Here is a 17,348-nt window from a genome sequence, read left to right on the forward strand (position 1 = left end):
AATTTTGGACTACACTAGTTCTACGCCTAAAGAGCACAATTTTCAACATGTCCCTTCAGAGGGAAATGTCCACAGGTGTTGTCTACCAGCACACTTTGATCAAGTTTCAAAGGAAAGTACAGGAAACTTTGTACCTATGGACATTTACATGCGCTTTTTATGTGGGTAGATTTCTTTAGAAATAATGCACATAGATTTGAAAATACAACCTCCATGTGTCATTTTCTGATTCTGTCCAAAATGTGCCTCTCCCTTCCCTGGGAACACCTTCCCAAAATGTGGTTAAAAGTATATTGTGAAAACTCTCAAAACCTGGGGGAGTTCAATGGAACTCTGCTGATCCTCTGACCAGGTGTTATCAGACAATAAAACCACATCTAATGAATCTGGCACTTTCCTTTATTAGAAATAACTTCACACAAGGAGAAAAAGCTCATCCATCTATTTTCTGCTATTTTATTAGCAAGCACATAACATCATATCATATCACAGGTACAGTATTGGAGGTGAAATTCGTCTAAGCACAAAGGAAGAGCAGGATTTGGGGGTGATTTGTACTTGATCTTAAGGTGGCCAAGCAGATGGATAAAGCGACAGTAAAAGCCTGAAAGATGCTTGGCTTAAACAAGGAGACACGCCATGAAACTAAACCTGCAGATTTTAAACAAATTATAGAAAGCAGAAATTCCTTTTTCACTCAATGCACAATCAACCTTTGAAATCTATTACCCAAGGACATGATCAAAATAACTAGTATAGAGGGGTTTAAAAGAGGTTTGGACAAATTCCTGAAAGAAAACTTCATAACACATTATTAGCCAGACAGACTAAAGAAAACTATTGCTATCCCTGGGAGTAACAGGAAATAAATCTACTTTATGGGATCTGCCAGGTACTTGCAAACTGGATTGGCCACTGTCAGAGACAGGATATTGGCAATTCTTATGACACTCTCTTGGTTCTTGTTCCTCTCTTTTTCTTTTACGGTTGTGCAGCTCCCACCTTGGTGGGTGCTGTTCTACATAATAAAAGTTGGTTAATACCTGCTGTCTCCATTTAATATTTTACAGCTATTTTCTGGTAATGAGAATGGGATCCTGTTACTGCTGATGTGCACGGGCAGCTTGAGAGTGCAGTTCTTCATGAATGAGTCTAGCATGATCAGTTAGCACTCAGAGGTCAGGGCTTAGAAATCAAAGCAACACATTCATCTGCAGCAAATCTAAGAAAATTGTTTTTCACTCAGTGCATAGTTAAGCTCTGGAATTCATTGCCAGAGGATATGGTTACGGCAGTTAGTGTAACTGGGTTTAAAAAAGGTTTGGATATCTTCCTAGAGGAAAAATCCATAAACTGCTATTAATTTATAAGCAATAGTAGCTTATTTAATGTTTGGTTACGTGCCAGGTACTTGTGACTTGGATTGGCCACTGTTGGAAACAGGATGCTGGGCTTGATAGACCATTGGTCTGATCCAGTATGGCATATCTTATGTTTTTATGGCCACTGTTAGTTACATTCAGGAATTTGATATGGAACTCATATAAGGAAAGACTGTCATTCTGTTTGGAAGCAAATAAAATAGATCCCTGAACAGAAATAGCCTATTCTCTTGACTATGTGTGGGGGGGAAAAACCTGAAACATAATACATTTGTTGGTCTTGTCAGTGTTGCCAAATACTAAGACCTATGAGGAGATTACAGCATTGCTAAAGATCAGTTTCTCACCTACTTCATCTGTCATAGTGCAAAGGTTCCAGTTTCACAAGCAGAATCAAGGTTGCAACAAGAGCATTGCTTCTTATATAGCTGAGCTGCTCAGAATCGTAGAGTATTGCAAATTCCTAAACGACTTGCTTCATGACAGTTTAGTCTGTGGGATCCAGAATGGAGCGCTTCAATACCATCTCCTTGCAGAACCATATCTGATACTTACAACAGCAGAAGAAAAGGCTTTGGCAGTTGACATGGCACTGCAGCACACAATAAAAAAAAGCTGAGTTACTGCAACTTATGAAAACAGTATAGCCACAATAAGAGTCACTCAGCAGCCAAACCAAGAAGCTGTGTTTTAGCTGCAGAGGACAGCATCAAAGTAGACACTCTGGATGCAGATTTAGGGGGGCAGCATGTTATTGTTGCAAAAAGGCCACAACGAATGAGTTTGCAGATCAAAACTTGGAGATGAGAGGCATAAGGGGAGCAATAAGGATCCTGAGTCATAAACAAATATGCCGCAACAGCAAAGTGAGGCCTGCTGTTGCGGCATTCAGTGGTGAGTGCGCTGTTTCTCTGCATTCTTTCCAAGGGCTCAGCCCACCATTGTCACGAGGCAGCTGACTGCCTAAATGCACTTCCCCAAGAACAGGCAACATTTCTAATGGATCAACATCCCCTGAAAAGGGCTGTAGCAAGCACTTACAACATATCTTCCTGTGAAGTCAACGTTCTGTCCATTGTAATCACAGAGGCTGCTCTGTGGACAACCTGGGAAGACTGCAACTGGAAAACAGCTCATTCTCATACTGCCCATGCCCATGCTCATGCCCATGCTTTCCTTAGGCGTGCACTCATTGGCCACCCAGACTTAAAAGGACCCATGGAGGAAAACAGGCCATGGCGCCCTTGGATGACATAAGTTTCAGCACTTAAAAGGGCCTTTTGGACATCCAGATCTCACCATAGCAACGGGTCTCCTCCATTCCCTGTAGTGCATGTTACCAGCATTGCTGTTCCTTGTTCCTTCTTCCAGCCTTGCCTTGCCTCATCCTGCAGCTTTGCCTTACCTTGTCTTCTAGCCTTGCCTCGCCTTCCAGCTTTGCCTTGTCTTCCAATCCAGCCTCATCTTGTCACATGCCACAGCACTAAGGACTCACACACCCTGTATCTATTACAGATTGCTGAGGGCATGAGGTCTGTGGACTCGCTCCCTGCTTCTGCCATTATCCACTCCAACAGCAGCAGCATCAGTTGAATACCATGTCTAGCTATCTTCAGGGCATTGCAGACTGGATTGGTCCGATGTCTGCTCCAGCACCAATCATCTGACTTGCCACGCCCACAATAGAATCTTTATTTAGATTTTTTTTTTAGATTTTTTTATATTCTGCTTTTCCAATTTGTCCAATTTGTCCAATTTGATCATGTTATGATCACTATTGCCAAGTGGCCCCACCACCATTACCTCTCTTACTAAATCCTGTGCTCCACTAAGAATTAGATCTAAAATAGCTCCCGCTCTAATTGGTTCCTGAACCAATTGCTCCATAAAGCTGTCATTTATTCCATCCAGGAATTTTCTCTCTCCAAGCATGTCCTGATGTTACATTTACCCGGTCAATATTAGGGTAATTTAAATCTCCCATTATTACTACACTACCACTTTAGTTAGCTTCTCTAATTTCTCTTAGCATTTCATCGTCCATCTCATCATTTTGGCCAAGTGGATGGTAGTATACTCCTATTCTTATAATCTCCTCTGACACACATGGGTTTTATACCCATGTATCTGAGGCAATAAAGGGTAAAGTGACTTGTGACCTTGGGCAAGTCACTTTACCCTCCATTGCCTCAGGTACAAAAACTTAGATTGTAAGTCCTCTGAGGATAGGGAAATACCTACAGTACCTAAATGAAATCCACTTTGAACACTTCAAAGTGGATTTCATTTAGGTACTGTAGGTATTTCCCTATCCTCAGAGGACTTACAATCTAAGTTTTTGTACCTGAGGCAATGGAGGGTAAAGTGACTTGCCCAAGGTCACAAGTCACTTTACCCTTTATTGCCTCAGATACATGGGTATAAAACCCATGTGTGTCAGAGGAGATTATAAGAATAGGAGTATACTACCATCCACTTGGCCAAAATGATGAGATGGACGATGAAATGCTAAGAGAAATTAGAGAAGCTAACTAAAGTGGTAGTGTAGTAATAATGGGAGATTTAAATTACCCTAATATTGACCGGGTAAATGTAACATCAGGACATGCTTGGAGAGAGAAAATTCCTGGATGGAATAAATGACAGCTTTATGGAGCAATTGGTTCAGGAACCAATTAGAGCGGGAGCTATTTTAGATCTAATTCTTAGTGGAGCACAGGATTTAGTAAGAGAGGTAATGGTGGTGGGGCCACTTGGCAATAGTGATCATAACATGATCAAATTTGAATTAGTGACTGGAAGGGGGACAACAAATAAATCCATGCCTCCAGCACTAAACTTTCAATAGGGAAACTTTGATAAAATGAGAAAAATAGTTAGAAAAAAATTGAAAGGTGCAGCTGCAAAAGTTACGAGTGTACAACAGACATGGACATTGTTAAAAAATACCATCTTAGAAGTGCAGACCAGATATGTTCCACGAACCTGAAGACTAGAAGGTGGCCAATCTAACCCCAATATATAAAAAGTGCTCTAGAGGTGATTCGGGAAACTATAGACCAGTGACCCTGACTTCAGGGCCGGGAAAAATTGTGGCAACTATTATAAATAATAAAATCTCAGAACATATAGATAAACATGATTTAATGGGACACGGCAAGAATGGATTCACTCAAGGGAAGTCTTGCCTCACAAATCTACTACATGTTTTTGAAATGGTGAATAAGCATGTGGATAAAAGTGAACTGGTAGATGTGATGCATTTGGATTTTCAGAAGGTGTTTGACACAGTCCCTCATGAAAGGCTTCTAAGAAAACTAAATAGTCATGGGTAGGATGCGATATCCTTTAATGGATGGCAAACTAGTTAAAAGACAGGAAACAGAGTAGGATTAAATGGTCTGTTTTCACACTGGAAAAAGGTAAATAATAGAGTGCCTCAGGGATCTGTACTAGGACCGGTGCTTTTTAATATATTTATAAATGATCTCGAAAGAGGTATAACAAGTGAGGTAATCAAATTTGTAGATGACACGAAATTATTCAGAGTAGTTAAATCACAAGCGGATTGTGATAAATTGCAGGAGGACCTTGCAAGGCTGGCAGGATGGGCATCCATATGACAGATGAAATTTAATGCGGACAAGTGCAAGGCCTGGGGGCTGTGCCCTGATGGCTGGGCCTTGGCCTAGGGTTAGTCCCAGCCCTGGAGCCCAGGCCTTGCACCTCTGATGATGGCATCCTCTTCTTTCTTTGTGAACTGACGCTGTCCACTGGAGTTGTGCAGGAGTTAATTAACTCGGGCGCATTCATCCCAGTGGACGGCGCCATTTGGATGTACGAGTTCAGTTCACTGCCCGCTACTGGAAATGCCTGATCTGAAAATTCGGAATCACTTTAGATTTCACCTCCATGTGCAACGGACAAACCGAGAGGATGAATCAAAGCCTTGTGGCCTTCCTGAGGGCTTACATGAATATATGTCAAGATAACTGGGCCTCTCTTCTTCCCTAGTCCAAGTTTGTCCATAATAACCATGTTAATACTTCCACGGGATCTTCACCCTTTTTTTTTTGTTTTGTTTTATTAGAACTTTTTATTTATAGAAAGGTAACAGTGCACCACGACAAACATGAAATAAGTAGAAGTACATTTCTCACCAGTGTCATACTTAGCAATATCTACTACTCCAATAAATTATACAATACGAATACAAATCAACCACCTAAAATTCTGTTGTCCCCGCTATCAAACACTAACAATGAATCATTGACTAGCACACCTCCTGCTGGTTCAGTACTTGTCCCAGATGTTGTCATAGGCAGCGGATTTGTCCCTGCCTATGTTTGTTTGTTCATCAAAGCTATCTCCATTAAGGTTGTCTGCTAATGTGAAATTTGAGGACATGCTTTCCAAAAGAATGTAAGTCAATCTTGCTGCATGAAGGCATAACCCCACCAATTACTTCACAAAGAACATGTAAAACATTCAACAAGATTGTAAGTACACAATGTACCACATGTCTATTCCAGCAATAAAGCAAAGTTGAATTACAAAAAAGATAAGTCTGTGATTTTTGTCTTTTATATGTTACCCCCCCCCCCCCATCCCTATTCCTCCATTACACATTAACATAACAGGTTTGCAATAAAGTGGAGCCAATTAATACAAGATATATCTCTGAAAATGGGTGCTAGGGGAATACTGACACAAATATGCCAAACCAGGCTAAATATAGTATTTTCCTAATATTACTGTAGGGCATGCAAACATATAAGAACATAAGAAATTGCCATGCTGGGTCAGACCAAGGGTCCATCAAGCCCAGCATCCTGTTTCCAACAGAGGCCAAACCAGGCCACAAGAACCTGGCAATTACCCAAACACTAAGAAGATCCCATGCTACTGATGCAATTAATAGCAGTGGCTATTCCCTAAGTAAACTTGATCAATATTCCTGTGGGTACTAGCTAGTGTATAATAATAATAATAACCTCCCCCCCCCCCCTGCTCAAGACCAATACCTCCTTCAAGATCGGAAGCTAGCGGCTACTGAGGAATAGCTAGTTTCCATTGTGTATGGCAACATTATATCCTCTCGAATTTGGGTATCTTGGCATGTTGCAAAGCAGTAAGTTTTTCCATATAGTATACTCTTTTAAGTCTAGAGCATACATCTCGCACAGAAGGTACAGAAGATTTATGCCACCAGTTCGCAATTTTGCAGTGTTTTGCCACCACCTGCTAGACCCACTTCTGAAAGCAGTCATTACCCAGTCCCTCAGGAAGGTTCAGCAAACAAACCTTAGAGTTCTAGATGACAGAAATACCTCCCGAGGAAGAGAGAAGATCAAACACTGTATCCCACAATTCCCCAACTGCTGGGCATTCCCACCATAAATGTAAAAACATACCCCGGGCTCCACACCCCTTCCAGCATCAATCATCTAGACTAGGATGCATCCTGTGTAAGCGGGTTGGAGTGTGGTACCAGCAATATAATACTTTATATCTGTTCTCCTTGATCGATGAGGACACCGAGCTTCTCTCACCAGTGAGAAGCATTGATTCCACTCTGCCTCCTCTAGCAGGGCCCCCCAGATTGTGCTCCCATGCAATCTGAAATCCCAATTTTGATTCGGACTGATGGTTAAATAGGGAGTAAAGCTTAGAAAAAGGTTTAGAAAGTTTATCTACTTGGGTACAGTAACTTTCAAAAAGAGATTTGCCCTTTTGAAGTTCCAATCCCACCTTTGTTGTTATGAAAAAGTGGGTAATCTGGTGATAAGCAAAGAAATCCAGTTCTGAGACCAGGTATATTTTCTTCAATTCTGAGAATGGTAACAACTTTTGGCCATCCCATAATTAGTCTCACTTAAACAGACCCTTACCCCATCATTGTGTAACCCCCACCCTCCTCCAGTCCCAGAGGAAAGGAAGTGTCATACAAAAAGGAGGAAAGATGGTATGCCTGCTTGTTACCCACTAGAGACAATTTCCATTTACCCCAGATCTGAAAAATCAATTTCAAGAAAGGCGATAGGCCAGCTAAATTAAACCTCCCTTTCTGCCATGCCCTAATAAACAATGGTGGATTCCCCGCTCCTTGAGCTGCTATACAGGCCCAGGGCTTAAGCTCTCCCACCTGATGCCAGTGTAAAAATGCGCTAGGTTGTGCAGCTGTGAAGTACCACACCAGGTGTGGGACCTGCAATCCCCCCCCTAAGTTTATCAAGAAATAGGATAGTTTTAGTAACTCTTTTGGGGGGGTGTCACTTCCAAATAAAAGGAAGAAGATTACGTTGCCATAATTTCAGGCAGGAATTGGGTATCGGGACTGGCAGGGTTTGAAAGAAGTAGCAAAAATGTGGAAGGACATTCTTTTTAAGGATAGCTACCCTCCCCAACCAGGAGAAGTCCATCCTGTCCTATCTGTCTAAATCCTTTTGTACATTAGAAAGAAGGGGACCATAATTGAGGGTAAACACCCCCTCAATATCTGGCCCAATTTTCACCCCTAAATATTTAACCCACCCTTTGGCTACACGGATTGGGAGAAGGCTCACAATTCAAGTAAAGCTTTGATCAGGGACTGAACAATAGTTCAGATTTGTCTTCATTAACTTTAAATCCAGACACTTTACTGAAAACTCAGTTCCCTCAACAATGCCAGAAGAGAAATCTCCGGCTCTGTCAGTGAATAATGTGTGGGCCCTTAATTTGATTATTGGCCCGCACTTTCGCAGCAAATGGCTCTAATGTCAAAGCAAATAATAGTGGTGAAAGGGGACAACCGTGACGTGTGCCCCTTATTACCACAAAAGGGACCATGTACTTGCCATTTATTTTCAGGTAAGCCCTGGGGTTCACATATAAACACGATCCAGCCCACGAATGTCGGGCCTAAATTCATCTTCATCAAAACTTTAAATAAAAATGGCAGTGCACTGAAGGCTTTCTCAGCATCTATCGCTAACAATGTAAGTGGAGTATGGGATGTTTGAGCACGCCACATTAGTACCAGAACTCTGCATACATTATCGGAAGCTAATCTTCCAGGGACAAATCCCGATTGGTCCTCATGTATTAAGGAGGGGGCCAGCTTTTCCAAGCAAGTAGCCAAGATTTTTTCCAGGATCTTGAGGTCAATATTTATGAGAGATTGGTCTGCAGAATCTCTCCCACTCTTGGCCAAGAGAGTTATACCCACCAGATTAGAATCCCTGGAAATCGTTCCCCCATTCCTCAAAGACTTGCAGAAGTCAAGTAAAGGTGGTATTATAACCAGCTGAAATGTTTTATAAATCCTAGCGGTTAGCCCATTGAGCCCAGGGGACTTCCCAGGTTTCAATTCCTAAATTGTTTGATAGACCTCCGCATGGGCTATCTCTTCATTTAGGAATAACTGCGCCTCCTCTGCCAGGGAGGGCAGCTCCACGTCATGGAGATAATTATCTATAACTAGGTCCCTCACTGAATCATCCTGGGCGTACGGCTCCTCATAAAAACCCAAAAATGTTTGCATATTTCCTCCGCTTTGTATAAAAAAGACCCAGAAATTTCCTTAATTTTAGTGATATGAGACTGCACTATCTCGTCTTTCAACCTCCTAGCGAGCATCCTCCTGCTTTATTACTAAATTCAAAACATCTTTGTTTAAGCATGTCCAATTGAAATGCTGTTCTAGCTGGGTCCAGGGCTTGTAGTTCCCATCGCACAGCCCCCAGTTCCGCTAGAGTTCCTGGGTCTAAAGTTCTCTTATGACGTAAAGCCAATTTGACAATATGCTGCATAAGGCGGAGCCTTTCGTTATTCCTTGTCCGTTTGACAAAAGTCACTCTGGAAATACATTTGCCGTGCACCACAGCTTTTAAACAGTCCCATAACGTACCCGGCGAGATGTCCCCAGTCCTATTAATATCCAAATACTCCTGATTCTCATTAGAGAGGGAGTCTGTAAAAGAATTATCATCCAGTAAACTGTCATTGAGTCACCAGTAACGTGGTCCGCGTCTCCCGTCTTTCAGTTTTAATATCAACCGAACTGGGGCGTGATCGGACCATGCTGCGCTGCCTACCTCCAATTCAGTGACCCTATCTACTAGCGACTTACCGATAAGAAAAAAGTCTGTGCGAGAATATGACTGATGTTGATGTGAAAATGAAGTGTAATTGCGCAAAATAGGATTGCGCAGTCGCCAGATATCCATTAGTCCCCGGTCAGTGATTAAATGCTTATGAGCCTGTCTATGGCGTCTGGTGTTGCCCTGATTAGGGCCAGAAATGACCAAGTAGGGATACTTTGTTAGATTAAAATCCCCCCCCCCCCCCAACACTATAACATGGCCTTCCACCCAACCTCTTATCATGTCTGAGACTCGTTTAAAAAATGGGCCTTGCTCGATGTTGGGGTCTTAGATAGTAAAAAGAGTGAACAATACTCCATCAAAGCTAATTTTAAGGGCAACATATCTCCCCTCAGGATCCCGGATGGTGTCCCTTACATCCGCCACTAAAGTACAATCAAAATCCCCAATCCACAGTACTTCTTTTTGATTGTAGCTGAGGCTAGGTATTGTTGTGGAAAAAACCTTTCCCATAGAAGTCGCTCATTGCGTTTGAATAAGTGGGTTTCCTTGCAAAAGATAACATTCGCCCCATATGTCTTTGCTTCCTGAAATAATTGCTTTCTCTTAACCAGTGAATTCAAACCCTTGGTATTAATAGAAATAATACACAGGCCCACCATCATACAAAGATCAACTCAAGATAAAGCTCTCTAGTCTTACTGCTTTCCACTACCAACCCATCCCAGCTGTTGAGATTAGCAAACCATACCATGTGATCAAAATGAGGGTCATAAAACCTTTCCACCCAACCCCCCCATCCCCCCTCTTCCCCATCCCCCTCCCCCGCCTGTCCCCTAATATATATCCACCTTCCTCCCAGTGGATCCACTCCATGAGGAATGAGGTCACCACCCTTCCAGCCCCTTCTTCCCCACCTCCTCAAACACAATAAAATTTAAACAGATAATTGCACAGAATAACATAGCATTCCTTGCAACTCAATCTACAAAAGCATATGCCTATGTTGCGCTATACAATGACGGATGCAAAAAACTCATCTCCCTGTAGCAGTAAGGAAATTACCTTTAACTCAGAACCTGAATGATGAGTAGATAAAGTTCTCCCGAGAGGACTGCGAGTCACCTGAGTGCCTCCTCAGTCATCTGCCTCCCCTGTCCACATGCTGCCAGTGTGGGGTATCAACACAGACCTGTCCTCCTCCGGGAGCTGAAGTAGTGGAAGCAGCTGATGGCACTGTAAGATCTGCTTCTTGAAGGGCGTCTATCACCTTGGGCACCATGGTAACTCTGGACGACACTCCTGCTACGCTAAAGCTCAGTCCAAATGGGAAAAGCCACCTATATTTAATATTATTTCCGTGTAGCGTCGCAACCACCTCCTTAAATTCCCTCCTTTTCCGGATGGTAGTGATGGCCAAATCCTGGTAGATTTCCACCTCTTGGCCCTGCCACTGAAGAGATCCCATCTTCCGTGCTGCTGTTATTATCTCTTCCTTCACCAAGAAACTGTGAAAGCAGGCAACAATGTCATGTGGCTGATTATTCTGTATGGCCCCCAGCGCTCTGTGCGCCCTCTCAAACTTCACCACTGGAGCTTCTGAATGTCCCCCATGGGATTGTAAGACCTGCTTGCTAATATTAATTATCACATGCTTGCAATCGGCGAATTCGGGACTCTCCGGGATCCTGTGGAATCTTAAATTTGCTCTTCGGGACCTGTTTTCAAGGTCCTCTATTCTGGTTAAGAGTACCTGATTGCTTTGCAGCACTTTGTCTTGTAATATTTTGCAGCCCTCTAGTGCTGAGGCCTGGTCTTCCAGATGGGCCTCTGTGTCATCGACCCACCTCCCCAACTCTACCACGTCCGTCTTGATCTCAGTGAGATGCCTTGTAGTTCGGAGAGCAGGCCTGCCATTTCTGTCTGCAGCTCCAAACCAGCTTAAAAAATCCACACAAGTTGGGGCCGCCGTGTCTGCCTCACCCTCATGGGCTCTGCTTACTTCTACAATCACGCGGTCTTCCGCGGGTTTGCCATCGGGGCCGGCCTCCAGCACCCCTGCCTCATTAGAGAAGGAAAACTTCTGTAAATCAACATTTTTCTTATGCGCTGCCATCCTGGAGCCTAGCTAAAACGCCAGTGATATCAGGGACCGATTGAGTGCACCAGAGAGCAGGGGATGAGGAAGGATTAATGCCATTGGCTGAGGATCTCGGGTCTTAAGTGGCCATTTCAGGTGGTGACATCACTTCCTCCCCGGATCTTCACTCTTTTATATAGTCCTTAGACATCATCCTCAAGTACCCAGACCACTTCCTATCTCAAACAATTGTCCAGCAGCCACCCTGACAGGACAAGAGCTCCAAGAGTTGTGGACAAAGATTCATCTTCTACTGGACAAGGCAGCAGAAATTTTTAAGAAACAAACCGACAGGAAGTGCCACTCAGCACCTCAATTGCACCCCAGAAACCTAGTCTGACTTAATACCATGAACCTGAAGCTCAAGATGCCCTCTGAAATTTGCTCTATGGTTCATTGGACCTTTTCCTTTTGACCGCCAATTGGGACCCATAGCCTACAAACTCAGAATACCACCATCCTTAAGAGTCCATGATGTCTTCCATGTCTTTCTGCTAAAACTTGCTATTCTTTTCTGGCCAGGTAGTCCACCCCTTCAGACCACTGAAATTGAGGCAGAGGAAGATACTTCATTTAAGGTCCAGGAAATCTTAGACTCTAGAAGTGTTCATAACCAGTTGCAGTACCTTATTGCCTGGAAAATCTATGGCCCTGAAGAAAGCTCTTGGGATTCAGCCTTTAACCTACAAGACCCCCAACTGGTAGCAGAATACCACAGTCATTTTCTCAATAAACCCAAGCCCAGGAAGTTGAGGAGAGAGCTTTGGAGAGAGGGTACTATTATGTTTGCCGGCTCACGGGAAATCCCCATGAGCCGGTGCACTCACCCCTGAATGCCGCAACAGCAGGCCTCACTTGTGTGGCATGGACACCGCCTTCCTTCCATCAGCCCTGCTCTCCTTAGGTGCATGCGTTCATCAGACACCCAGATTTAAAGGGCCCATGGTGGGAAACAGGCCATGGCATCCTTGGAGGACGTTATAGGCTTCAGCCCTTAAAAGGGCCTTTCGGACATCCAGACCTTTCTTCAGCAACAGGTCTCCTGCATTCTCTGCAGTGCATATTGCCAGCATTCCTGTTACTTGTTCCTTCTTCCAGCCTTGCCATGCCTCGTCTTCTAACCTTGCCTCAGCTGAGAGGATTGAGGTTTAGAAGTGCTATTAGCTCAGGCTATTAAATTTCCTTATGTTTTAATTTTGGGTGATTTTAATTTATATATTGATAAGGGTTCTGGTTTTAAGGTTTAGCCACTCTTATGAGTGATTTATTTCAAAAAACACAACGCCTGAAGCATAAAAAGGGGTATATAAACTGGATTTAGTGTAACATAAATAGAGAGTTATGCCGTGAAGCAAATACAAAACATTTTAAAATGATTGTGTTGGCAAAGAAAAAATAATATACAGGGATAATGGAAATAACCCAAGAGTATTGTTTAGGATAGTTAAATCTTTATTGGGGAAGCAGGAAGGGAAACATCTCATCTATGAGGACTTACCAGACTGTGAAACACTAGATTCTTATTTTCAGTAAAAGGTGAAACAACTGGTGAGTGGGGTGTGGGTGGATTTAAATGATGAAGACAGATGGTTGCTGGGAAGGAGAATATATAGGCAAAGGGGGATGGGAATGGTCGGAGGGAAATATTAGAGGAGTTTGAGTTTATATCTTTAATGGAATTGAAATTGTTTGTAGATCAAGTAAGACCATCTAATGTTATATTGGATCCATGGCTTTCATGGTTGATCTGTGGACTTTCAAATACAATTTTGAAGTGGTTATTGACCTTGGTAAACTGTTTTTTTGGAGAAGGGTTGTACTGTATTTATTTTTTAAACAGTAGTAGTTTTCCCACATTTGAAGAACAATAAATTAGATCCAAGACAATGTAGTAACTAGAACCACAACTAACTTGCCTTATAATGCTAAGATAATGGAACATGTGGTCACCAAACAGGATAGAGGTTCAAATACTTTGGATGTATCACAGGCAGGATTTAGGAGAAGCTACAGCATCAAGACGTTGATAATGTCCTTAATAGATGAGGAGCTTTCTTGGCTGGATAGAGGTGAAACTATTTTTTTGATGCTGGTGCACTTTTGACCTAGTGGATCATACCATTTTATTATAGCATTATAAAGAGTTTAGGTTGAAAGGCTTGGTTTTAAAATGGCTGGAGGATTTTTACAGGATAGAACACAGATTGTGGTGTTTCAAGGGAAGAAATCACATTCGAGGGAAGTGAGGATAGGGGTTCCTCAAGATTTTTCTTTATCATCAATTCTCATTATTATTTTTTTGGTTCCTTTAGGAAGTATTGTGCATGTCTATGGTTCTAATGTTTACATATATGCAGACAATAAACAGATTGTAGCATCTTTGTTGTGGGCGCAGACCCTTGGACCGAGGTGGGGTTAGCACATCCTGCAGAGAGGAGCCTTGCAGGACCCCACCATCAGATAGTGTAGCTTGCTGTGGCAGAGGCCATAAGAACATAAGAACATAAGAAAATGCCATACTGGGTCAGACCAAGGGTCCATCAAGCCCAGCATCCTGTTTCCAACAGTGGCCAATTCAGGCCATAAGAACCTGGCAAGTACCCAAAAACTAAGTCTATTCCATGTAACCATTGCTAATGGCAGTGGCTATTCTCTAAGTGAACTTAATAGCAGGTAATGGACTTCTCCTCCAAGAACTTATCCAATCCTTTTTTAAACACAGCTATACTAACTGCACGAACCACATTCTCTGGCAACAAATTCCAGAGTTTAATTGTGCGTTGAGTAAAAAAGAACTTTCTCCGATTAGTTTTAAATGTGCCCCATGCTAACTTCATGGAGTGTCCCCTAGTCTTTCTACTATCCGAAAGAGTAAATAACCGATTCACATCTACCCGTTCTAGACCTCTCATGATTTTAAACACCTCTATCATATCCCCCCTCAGTCGTCTCTTCTCCAAGCTGAAAAGTCCTAACCTCTTTAGTCTTTCCTCATAGGGGAGTTGTTCCATTCCCCTTATCATTTTGGTAGCCCTTCTCTGTACCTTCTCCATCGCAATTATATCTTTTTTGAGATGCGGCGACCAGAATTGTACACAGTATTCAAGGTGCGGTCTCACCATGGAGCGATACAGAGGCATTATGACATTTTCCGTTTTATTCATCATTCCTTTTCTAATAATTCCCAACATTCTGTTTGCTTTTTTGACTGCCGCAGCACACTGAACCGACGATTTCAATGTGTTATCCACTATGACACCTAGATCTCTTTCTTGGGTTGTAGAACCTAATATGGAACCCAACATCGTGTAATTATAGCATGGGTTATTTTTCCCTATATGCATCACCTTGCACTTATCCACATTAAATTTCATCTGCCATTTGGATGCCTAATTTTCCAGTCTCACAAGGTCTTCCTGCAATTTATCACAATCTGCTTGTGATTTAACTACTCTGAACAATTTTGTGTCATCTGCAAATTTGATTATCTCACTCGTCGTATTTCTTTCCAGATCATTTATAAATATATTGAACAGTTCAATATATTGAACAGTAAGGGTCCCAATACAGATCCCTGAGGCACTCCACTGTCCACTCCCTTCCACTGAGAAAATTGCCCATTTAATCCTACTCTCTGTTTCCTGTCTTTTAGCCAGTTTGCAATCCACGAAAGGACATCGCCACCTATCCCATGACTTTTTACTTTTCCTAGAAGCCTCTCATGAGGAACTTTGTCAAACGCCTTCTGAAAATCCAAGTATACTATATCTACCGGTTCACCTTTATCCACATGTTTATTAACTCCTTCAAAAAAGTGAAGCAGATTTGTGAGGCAAGACTTGCCCTGGGTAAAGCCATGCTGACTTTGTTCCAACTGGAGCTTTACCTATACCAGCCTTCATTCCCCTTAGGTTGAGCTCTTGGTTGCAGGGACCAGCAGGACTTAGGCATGGGCCTCTGTTGATGTAAAGATCTATGAAAGTAGTTAAGTCATAGGCCAGGGTCTGGGGCAGATGAAATACAGAGTCAGAGCCAAGCAGCGATCAGGATAAGTGGTATTTCAGGCGGTCAGAATCAGGCAGTGGTCAGTGGTAGGCGGAATTGTACAGAGTCTAGAGTCTGGCAGTGGTCAGTAGCAGGCAGAGTTCAATTAGAGTTGAAAGTCAAGCCAAGGTCAAAGCCAGAGATTCGTCCGAGGAAAGACAGGACAGAAAGGCAGATAGGGAGGCGAGGTACAGCACAGGCGGGCAGGAAAAGACACTGAAGACTGACGGCTGGAAGACCAGAAACAAGAGTGACCACAGGATGAAGACAAAGAACTCAGGACTGACCATATGATGAAGATGAAGAACTCAGGAAGGAAGACCAGGGACTGCCAAGACAAAGACCAAGAACGCAGGAATGAAGACCAGGAACGTACTGAGTTACAGGAACGTACTGGGTCAGACCAAGGATCCATCAAGCCCAGCATCTTGTTTCCAACTGTGACCAATCCAGGCTACATGTACCTGGCAAGTACCAAAACACTAATTAGATCCCATGATACTGCTGTCAGTAATAGCAATGGCTATTCCCTAACTCAACTTAAGCAATAGCAGTTAATGGACTTTTCCTCCATGAACTTATCCAAACCTTTTTTAAACCCAGCTACACTAACTGCAATAACCATATCCCTTGGCAACAAATTCCAGAGTTTAATTGTGCGTTGAATGAAAAAGAATTTTCTTCGATTAGTTTTAAATAAATGTGCTACATGCTAACTTCATGCAGTGCCCCCTAGTCCTTCTACTATCCGAAAGAGTAAATAACTGATTCACATTTACCCATTCTAGACCTCTCATGATTTTAAAGACCTCTATTATATCCCCCCTCAGCCATCTCTTCTCCAAGCTGAACAGTTCTAACCTCTTTAGTCTTTCTTCATAGGGGAGTAGTTCCATCCCCTTCATCATTTTGGTCGCCCTTCTCTATACCTTCTCCATCGCAACTATATCTTTCTTGAGATGCAGCAACCACAATTGTACACAGTATTCAAGGTGCGGTCTCACCATGGAGCGACACAGAGGCATTATGATATTTTCCGTTTTATTCACCATTCCTTTCCTAATAATTCCTTACATTCTATTTGCTTTTTTGACTGCCTCACTGTTGGGATGCCCTAATTCTAATGCGTCATTAGTATCCTTTGAAGATACCTCCTTCCGAACCATGCACTGCTGAGTGACTGTCATTAGAGTACCATAGGGATTGCTACTAGCAGCTGTGCTATTTAGAAAGTGACAAGTGAGAACGAAATGGAACAAGTGAGGTGTTCAAATTTGCAGATGACAAAAGCAACAGCGGATTGCAAGGTACTACAGGGGGACCTATGAGACTAGGAAACTGGGCATCTGAATAGCAGATGAAATTTTATCTGGAAAAGTGCAAAGTGATGCACATAATGAAAAATAATTCCAACTACAGGTACACATGCTGGGTTCTCTATTAGGAGTCACCATCCAGGAAAAGGACCTTTGAATCCTTGTGGAAAATATGTCACTGTTGTCATTTACCTGGAGGGAAGGCCATGGGCTGCAATGAAGATCCACATCACAAGATGACCTCCGATGGAGGGAGGAAAGCCCCCCCCCCGATAGTCGCTGATAGGTAGGAGCTAAGGTGCTATGCTGTAGCAGGTGGTGGAGGTGTGATCAGACAGCCTGAGGTTGGGGCAGGCAATGTTCATACACAGGTGAGAGT

This window comes from Rhinatrema bivittatum, chromosome 4 (assembly GCF_901001135.1).
Source record: "Rhinatrema bivittatum chromosome 4, aRhiBiv1.1, whole genome shotgun sequence".
Lineage (NCBI taxonomy): Eukaryota > Metazoa > Chordata > Amphibia > Gymnophiona > Rhinatrematidae > Rhinatrema > Rhinatrema bivittatum.